The 7,737-nt window shown below is 38.7% G+C and overlaps 1 pseudogene; it reads right to left on the bottom strand.

Annotated features, from left to right (window-relative positions):
* Nucleotides 1–1,885: 1,885 nt before the first annotated feature.
* Nucleotides 1,886–2,685, bottom strand: LOC149168498 (aspartic proteinase A1 pseudogene; annotated as a pseudogene).
* Nucleotides 2,686–7,737: the final 5,052 nt, after the last annotated feature.

Below are 7,737 nucleotides of genomic sequence, written 5' to 3'. Positions count from 1 at the left end.
CCAAGGTCAATCCCCTAAGCACTTCCCTGACAATGGTGCCAAAATCTTGGGTGTAGTATAGGGTCTATAAATGTATCGCCATTTAATTTGTCAATCCGGATAGTTCATGAAATTCGAGATGCATCATTGGAAATTCTAGAGAAAGCCCCTAGCAACTTGCAAAGCAAATTCCAGTCTATATTGCATATTAATCTCATCAATAAATGAAATCCTGCACTAAAGAGAATTCGAGAAAACACTAATCCAAACAATTAAATCATGCAGGAAATAAAAGGCAACTAACAATTCTAAAGGAAATTTAGAAATGAAATCATAACTCGAAACCAAAAAGTGTCGACACAATATCAAGAGACTGTAAATGCTGGAAGGAGTTCAAAAGCAATTCAGAATCATTACGCTTGTACTAATTCTGCTTGTACTAATTCTATGTGAAATTAACTTGAAAGCATCGGCAAGTAAATCTACTATCTAAATAACTTATGAAAGAAATTAAATTAATATGAATCTCACCTTCCTTGTCCATGAAAATAAATCATGGAGAATTGTCAAGAAGTTTAATTGAAAGTAAATATTATTGTTAAAAACATGATGCAATTTGCTTTCATTACTATCATCTACATGGCATACAAGTAATATATGGTTTTTATAAGCACAGATTGAATGAATATGTCAGTACCTCAAAACCATAATCAATCACATCATTTTTATGATCTAAATATAAATCAGTTACAACTCATCGACACATAAGCCGATCTTGTAAATAAGAAAAACTGGAGGGACACATTTTGATATCAAGAAATATCCCAAGTGTAAGCACAAATCTCAAGTACAAGAACAATTTCTTAATGTAGCAAATCAATGAAGTTTAGAGCTAAAAGGAAAATGTTGCAAAAAATTAAATAACATCCATCTGGAGAAGGAAAGAGGCTATAAACTATTAAATAAAATTCGCACAATAAATGAAAATTTAAATTATAATTAATTTAAGAAATGAAGAGCGGTGGCAAGCTGGTCTAGCAAAAAACCCAACCAGTTCACACCCTTGATTAACCTGGTTCACACAATAGTCAAAATCGTTAGATGTAATAAATAAATAAATAAATAGAACATAGATGAAAATTGCTTCAATTAATTCCTGAAAAAATAGTCTTTTACATCAAGCATACAACATTCAACTCTAGCAAGATGAGAGGAGTGATCTACTAGTGATAAACGTGTGATGCTACATTGGGACAACTCCTCTTCCCTTCTGCATGCTCCCTTCATGTGCACTACCTCTAGCCTGATCGATTTCATAATTCCTCTTTGTCTAATTGTTTGAGTAATTTATGTTTGCTCGAGTCAATTTCTTCTATATACATCGAATTACATATTGGGCCTTTTAATTCAGTCAATTAAAATATAGAAGATTATTAGTTTTAACAACTTGCCGAAATTATTATTAGTTTTGCAACTAAATATTGAAAGAGGCAACGACTCTAGTGAATCGTCCCTCTTTTCCTGGAGTGGTTGTTGAGGTGTGATTTGGATTAATCAATTTCCACCTTGCGTGAGTTTCTCACAGGTTGGTATCAGAGATTCGGCACATATCTCCTTCGATCAGATTCATATTGACCTAGACTTATCATAACCATAACGAGCACTGAATCTAGAATGATCACCATAACAATAATCTCCATATTCATCACTGTTGTCTGCCAATGCTTTTAGTGTATATTCTGGGACCTCTATCAGAACCATGAAGTTTTATAAAGGTTCTTGAATTCAATGATTCAAGCTGCTTCTGTAAAGCCCACTCTCATGTTACCAAAATAAAACACGGTATGGTAGACACCCATGAATACATCTCCAAGAATCCATATAGGTCCCATTGGAGGGGGAACATCTAATCCCATGAAACCACTAATACATTGAGTTGTAGAACCCTCGCCAACATTGCCTCGTTATCTCTCTCAAGAATACTAACAATTAACATATTGACATCCCTGCTACAATCAAATGAGCACAAGCCTATTTTGGAACAAACCTTTTCAGGACCTATTTGTGTCATTAAAAGCTCCATTATTAAATATCTATATTTCCAGACTACACTTTTACATTCCTGGCTAGCAGGCCTCAAGGAACCAATAGATTCATTCATTTCTACCACAATCCCCAAGGGACCCACAAGCAGATAGGTTCTGAAATCCACAATGGCAACATAACGTCCACTTAAAAATCTTGTTTATTGATCACCTATGAGGAAGTCACCTATGTAAACTATTAGTAACTTCCCCATGTGACTGGAACATAAGTGTGTTTACCCTAGAAATGATCGTGATCAACACCACCAAAGACAATATCTTTTCCCTCTTCATCATCGACTTTTCGATTCATCTAGAAAGTGAACACATGTTCTTTGATTAGGCCCTAGTTAGCCATATTATACCATACTGGCACAACATTTCCTACTGAGATTTTCTAAAATCCAAGCCCAATGATACCATCAAAGTTTACAGCTAGGAAGGTGAGGGCTAGTTCTTGTGTGAGTTTAGCAAAAACCTGATCTTGAACTACAAGTTCCCTAGCAGTCATGTGATCTTAACCCAAATATCCAAATACAAAGCCACTTCCATACTGAATACTAAATGGTTTACCGTTGACACTATAGGTGATTTATTGGCTTGCCTTGTACTTTGAATTCATCAAGAAATGGACAACCACTGGGGCGGGTTTTTAACTCTAGCATGATCTCCCCTTGAATGTTCTAGATAGGGCACTGTCCAAGTTCCTGGCCAATGAATGCCATCGGCCATCGATTGACTGAAGTAATAAGCCATATGTGCCATAGAAAGCCAAGGAAAAAAAATCCTTATACAAGTCAATAGCCGATACAATTCCATCCCCATGAATGGAGGGTTCGAGTATAGGCACAAAGAATGTGAGTGCAGTCTAGGAATCCTTCAGAGTCCAAGCAGATATATGGTGCAGGAATCCATTACATGGTGCAGGTAGGTAAATACAGGTTCAAAGGTTGTATAAGACATGATCGAATTAATGTTTATACCTACAACATACAAACCTTAATTAATAATTTTTTAATCATGTTAAAATAAGGAAGGTAACAAATATTCACAACAATTAATCATTTAACCAAACAGAAACATGAGAGAAATGAATGAAAATAAGACAAATTGGAATCCCAACAACAGTCACCCTGAGTTCATCAAATTGCTACTACTTCTCCTTGATATGTGTACCAATTTTCTACAAAGTTGGTTCCGTCTGCAGGTACATCCATAGTTCCATTGCTTTCTCAAAGAGATCTGTGTAGTTCGTGACTGTTGCATCTAAAGTTTCCATTCCCTCTTTGATGGCTGCTCCATGCTTCTCTCGAACTTTTGGCGGATTGATTGGTTGCAATCTTAACTGTAATTTAGAAATTTGAATCTATAACTCAAATCAGACTCTCCCAATTTCCTCCTTTGATTTCCGGATTGCTGCAGCCAGCTTCTGAATCTTTTCTGCTGAGGCTACATGTATGAAAATGTTGAGTTCTGGCAGCACATTACATGCCTATGTAATGGATGCCTTCGAATTCTACCTCTGCGTGGCCAATTCTTCCTTTTCTTTCACTGCCTATGCCTTTTTTGTTAATATTTGTTCATCTTTTGTCTTCACTTCGCTGCTTACTAGAAACGCACACTACTCCCTGACCCTGAGCTTGATGTAATTCATGGAGGGTCTAGATAAGAAATCCCATGAGGTTGACACCCACATCTTTGATCTGGGAAAGCTGGGTGTTCTATTCATCTATTTGTGTGCGTAGGGATCCTTCTAGTAATGGTATGAATCTAAGATCCAGAGTTAGATAAGTCTCTAACACAGTTGCGCTCGCTTGAATCTTGCTCGCCTATCCAACGCTCACTTGTAATTGTCATGTTTGAATCTGCAGGTTGCGTAGATACTTCTGTACATTCCCTAGTTCTTGCAGGTATTGTTTTGAACTACGTCCATAGCTCCATCGTGGGGTTGCGGACCTTGTCTCTAATTTCATCCAAGTCCACCTCAATGAGGACCATTGGATCAACGTGTGAGTTCTTGTTATATTTCGACTTATTTCTAGGTCTGGAAGTGGTCTTCTTGGTCCACTTCTATAGTTTAAAGGGAGTTCTCTTCTCCTTATCCACACTTCCTTCAACATCAGTCTCCCCTTTATCCTTAGTGTGTTGAGAAGAAGACTCGTCAACATCAATGGTGGTCTCCTTAACCACCCGTGTTTCTCAGCAGTTGCTTTAGTAGTAGTTTCTTTGGCAACAACTTCCTTCTTCCATTGCACAACTTTCTCTCAAGCTGCAGCCTGCTCCGCCTCCTCTTACTTCTGCACTACTATGGCTTGCACGGATGAACTTTCTCCGGCCTTTCTCATACCTGCACAGAGATTTGATAGCTGCAGCCACTATCCTTGCCATTTCCCCACAATATCTTCTGCATCAGCCTCACTTACCAGGTATGGAAACTTGTACCATGTCTTCTTCACATCCTTTCTTGCATAGATAGACACATAGTGAAAATATAACTTGAACTCTGCATAAGCTTCCAATTTCTCAAACATAGTTGGTGACAGCAATGGCCTCCAGCTAATCACCATGTGGAGTTCCATCTCAACCAATACCTAGAACATATTCATCTCCATGATTCTCACAGGGTCCTTTGTTGCCCATAGTGAAGAAAACTTCACAGCTTCTGGTAAGTCAACCTCCTGTGGAGGGAATTGACTGCCATCTAGCAACCTCCACATGACTAGGGCAATAAAAAATAGTATTCAGGCACAATGAAATGCCTTTCCCTCATCCTACACTTCATGACAATTAAGAAAAAAATTCTTTACAAAGGTATTACACCTAATTGTACTGCACTCCATTAGCACATTGGGACACAAGCGAAATTACTAGCCCCAGAACCTCATCCACGCGACACTTCTTCATTACCTTGCAAGCCAAGATTTGCACGGAAAATATATTGCCTTGTTAGTAATAGAGCGGATGGAATATCTATGTGACTTCTTTACTAAGCCAAAATTTCTTTTCATTTTGTCCACAAGTTTCTTTTCCTTAGTATTTCCTTCAAACTCGTCGCCTAGATCCACTCCTTGGTGTGGTAGCATTGTGATGCGGTGGATTAACATATCCATAATAGGGATGGGTTCCCCCAACCAGAGACACCAATCATGCACTAGGGTAAGAAACTGTCACACAAGGATGGTTGTTCTGATAATGTGCGACACATAGAACATATTCAAAAATCCTTCTTTTTCAATCCCCGTGACCCATTTCATTAGTTATAGGCGTGTTACTCGGGTCTCCTCATAGTAAATATTTTCCAAATACTTATTTGGCACCAGTTGGGGGAATTTCCCATAATTCGCCGGATCATAATATTCCATTTTGAGCATAGGAATGCGCCCTAAGAGTGTGCCTTCAAATACCACCTTATCCTATAGCAGTGGTGTAGAAACCATAAACTTGCCAGTGTCTAGATATTTTCGCACCTTCACTTTTCCTTGTCATGGTGGGATATACTTTGGGAGTTGAGTCATAGCCTCACCCTCTTTAACTTCCATATCCTAAATTTCTCCGTGAAGCTCTTCTTCATTAAGATCCATGGGTTCATGCGATTGCTTGGACTTCTCCATTTTTCCTTTTTGGCAAATCTATTGGGGGTTTTTCCTCGACGATTGGGACACTAGAACTTGCTGCAGTTTCTTTTATTTCTTCTCAATTGTAGTCATCTTAGGTCTAAGCGACCTTGACACCATAGGTATAGAGGGTGTTTCTTCCATTACTTTTACAACTTCATGGGCTATGAATTCAGAACTTGTGGCTTCAGGGGCTCCAGTTGCAAAAATTGCTACTTTTGTGGGATTAGTGGCCATCATTTTCTCCAATAAAGCCTCACGAAAGGTTTCAAGCATTTTAGCTAACCCTAGATGTAAGAAAAGATATTGCTAATTAGACTGGTTCATAGAATTAAGGCACAAAAGCTCACAAGTGATTTTCAAAGAGAAAAGTGTTCTAATGCAAGGAAACATGCCAAATCTATAGGTGTTTTCAAATTCAAATCCAATTGTTCTCTTCAATTTTACATCATAAATTCATCTTTGGTAGCATATTTGCAAATATTCATTCCATGAATACAGCCTACCTTCTCCTTCTAATGGATATTTCTCCATTTAATCATCTAAAGTGCACCCAATGCCTACTTTTCGACCTTGTTGCGTGGCACCAACCGCCACGGCACAACGCTTCCTGGTGCACTAGCTGCTTCCATCGTGCAACCCCCTTACTTCGTTTTTCCACTCTTTGGGAAGTGTAGTCTATAGTCTTTTACTTCCTTGTAGCTGCATGGAGTACTAAGACTGTGTTGCCATCATGTAGTCATTGCGTTGGGGTAGGATCCCCTTTATACAATTTCAATCGGCTTCCATTGAATTTACCCAGAAACCATCTGTAATTTCCTTGACTACATAGGGACCTAGCCAATACATTTGAAAATTCCCGAGAAATTTCATGAATTTTCTATCATAAAGTAATACTAAATCATTTATCTTGAAGGTGCACAACTTAATATGTCGATCGCGCCAAACCTTCTCACACTCCTTTTGCATCTGTTGGTGAAATCCTGCTAAAAAACAGTCTTCTTCTAATTCCAGCAACTGTGCGAGGTGCTCATCCATAGTCTCACGGTCTGCCATATCAATCAATACTATAATCCATAGCCTCGACATAATATACTCCATGGGCATTATAACCTCTATCCCATAGACCAACTTGAACAGAGTTTGGCCTGTTAACTTTTTACATGTTGTCCTATATGCCCATAGGACTAGTGGTATTCGTACATCCCAATCATTCCTTTGAGTGTTGTAGACCTTCTCCAGTGCACTCCCAGGATCTTATTAAATGCTTCAACCATACCATTAGCTTGAGGATGATAGTGCGTACTCCTCTAATGATAAACCTGGAATTCTTCGAGCATCACGATAATTGTTTCATTTAAGAAATGTGTACCCCTATCGCTCATCAGTATTCTAGGACACCCCAAATGAGTCAGGACAAAATAAAAAAGGAACTTCGTAGCTGTAGTGGGGCTACAGTCTTTGATTAGCTGTGCTTCCATCCATGTTGTCAGATATTGAGTCACAGTAATAATGCATCACATGCCTGTGTTTTTCCCTGGTGGTTGTATCAGACCTACAAAGTCAATTGTCAATTTTTCAAACACCTGCAAAGAAATTTTTGGGTTGAAGGGAAACTCATCCCTTCGCGATGGCTTCTCCATCCTCTAACAAGCATCACATGCCCTTCAATACACCTTCGAATCCTTATGCATTGTTGGCCACCAGAATATTGTGCACAAAATCTTTTGTGCAATTTCGTTTCCTGCATAGCATCCTCCCGACACTCCTCCATGTGCTTTAGATAGGATGCTGGATCATTCAAACTCCGAAACATATCGAAGTAGTATTTCATTGGTGCCCATCTTATACAAGAATCCAACTATTACAGAAAAATTAGTTGCATGGACTACCCATTCCTTTTTCTGCTATGTAGAATGTCTCTCCAGGGCTATCATCTGCTGTAATGATGTACATGACAAATGCTTTTATATTTCCTGAATATGTATCGCAGCCCGGATGGATGAAACTAGATCCGGGGTCTTCAAACTCGTTCGATCTTCACTCTAAGTACAAGTCGA

This window comes from Pinus tabuliformis, chromosome 4_2 (genome assembly GCF_031772625.1).
Source record: "Pinus tabuliformis cultivar Carrire ecotype Pingquan chromosome 4_2, CPIR1, whole genome shotgun sequence".
Classification (NCBI taxonomy): domain Eukaryota; kingdom Viridiplantae; phylum Streptophyta; class Pinopsida; order Pinales; family Pinaceae; genus Pinus; species Pinus tabuliformis.
The sequence above is the reverse complement of the archived record's forward strand: the minus strand, read 5'-3'. Positions and strand labels throughout refer to the sequence as shown.